Genomic DNA, 2158 nt, shown 5'->3' on the forward strand with positions numbered 1-2158 from the left:
GCCTCGCTGCGTGGAAATGAATGGAGAGCGAGCGACGTCGCCTCCCGTGTGTCGAGCCCTTCACACATGCCGCGGAGCGCGCTCCTCCCGCAGCAGGCAGACTGACTGGAGGAYGCGTCGTCACGTAAAAATGTAAACAGTTCGGCGTTCATTTTCACACACCCGAACCAGGTCCGGATAAGTTTTTCCCCCTCTTCATTTGCRCTCTCAGCCACGCTTCCTCTGTTTTGACTCCAGCCGGTTAAGTCATCAAAAAGAATTGCACGGTTGGYCGGTAGACTACAGATCTCTATCATAGGACAAATTTATATCGTTTCTACCGTATATTGTTTATATCRCKCATTCCTATTAGCAAGGAAATATAATTTATTTGTGTATCCTTTGTCAACTTGTACCTATTAGAAGCATTAATTGTGTAAATCAGGACACTTTCTGGCTTGTTCATGCTATTTCACATTTATAGATATCTAATGCAAAACACTACAGCTCCTTTATTGTTGCAAATTTCCTTCCTCTCATTTGTTTATGTGTGATCCCTTGCTTATYCCCGTTTTCATTTTAATTCGATGTGTGCCACGCTTGAGCGTCCAACTGGGGCTTTTATTGTGAAAATCCTAGACCGGAAAGTAAATCGGTCTTTCTGTTCGACTTGTCCGCGCTAGCCAACATGGCCGTCATGCATGCAGTGCTTCCCTGAAACCGACGCAGTGCACACGGCCGGTGAGAAATAGAAACGGCGACGAGCGGTTCTAGGCTCATTGTGTCCAGTTTCAGCCCACACCGGATCGAAATAACAGCTAGCCGCGGAGTGTCGTCTTTATCCCCGGGAGATTGTCTTTCAAGGCCGGTCATGATGCTGTCCGAAGGCAACAAGAACGGGTAAGGGGAGAGAGAGAGAGAGAGAGAGAAGAAGCGACTCAAGGCTTCAGGTTGCTGGTGGTTGTGCTAACACTGGTTATCTAAAGAAATCCAAAGCGATCCGTGTGTCTTTTTAACCTGTTGTTTCTGTATGCTTCTGATTAGCCSGAAGCTCCTGCCTGCTTAAATGAAAAATCATGTCGGTTCACATTTGGCCTGGTTCTGATCGTGATACATGCTCGTCCATGTGAGGAGAAAAAGACCGGGGGTGGGGACGTCGGTGAAAGCCTTTTGTTGGGTGAAGGAGCGGGGAAGATTCTGATGGGGGAAGGGGGATCTCCTTTTTTTATTTTTTCCTTTGATCAATGCCTAAAATAGCTGTTCATTGAAGGACACTAATGAATAAGTAATAACATCAGATATCACGCTGTGATGAAAAGAATTGATTTATCTGCTTTCTTTTACATAAAAACAATCATTTTTGTCCTTTGCAGCCATGCGTGTGCATTTGGACATTTAATAAACACAAATATTTATATTTAAGTTAGTGTGGTTATAGCTGTTAATGATCTCATTGTTGTGAAGGAGAGATCATTAAAGCAGACATCTGCTAGCTGTGTGGTATTGTGATACAATTCCCCAGCTGTCACCARCATTCATGCCCACCTCCTGTGGGAGGTGACTTCATGTCTGATTTGATGGGTGACAAATGTTGTGGTCCTCATTATCTGGTCAGTCTGAATCCAAAATGTTTTAATAAATGTTAGGATGTTTACATCAATGTCTGCATTTGAATAGTTAGAAGTTGCAGTATTGCTTTCAGGTTGCCTCAAATTTCAAACTGAAATGATGATTATTCGTCTCTARTAGTGACTTTAGGGTTTTAGGTGGTTACTTTGGGGAATGGGTGCAGAAACATTTCTTATCACCCTCATTCCATTTCTTGGTCATAAAGGCTTGACTTTACTGGGAAATTTGTTGCGCCTCTTGTCCCTTTCCTCAAGCCACACAAGTTTTTGCTGTCCAAACCCAAAGGAAATGTTTAGAAAAATGTGTTCARTGTGCCAGAGGGGGAGAAAAATAAACCCTGTCCCTTTGCTGAAACTCTTAACCAGTGACTAATCTTTTGTATTGGAGATTGAGCCTGCTCTCCTGGGGTACCAAAGCATTTCAAGTTCTTTAAAAAAAACTTTGTCAGCAGCCATTTTGAGTAACAAGTTAAAACAAAAAAGAAATTTCTCGTTAATTAAGGCAAGTGAAATTGTACAAGTAGTATTACTTTAGAGAAAATGTTTTTAAG

The sequence above is a fragment of the Austrofundulus limnaeus genome, unplaced genomic scaffold, assembly GCF_001266775.1.
Source record: "Austrofundulus limnaeus strain Quisiro unplaced genomic scaffold, Austrofundulus_limnaeus-1.0 Scaffold276, whole genome shotgun sequence".
Classification (NCBI taxonomy): domain Eukaryota; kingdom Metazoa; phylum Chordata; class Actinopteri; order Cyprinodontiformes; family Rivulidae; genus Austrofundulus; species Austrofundulus limnaeus.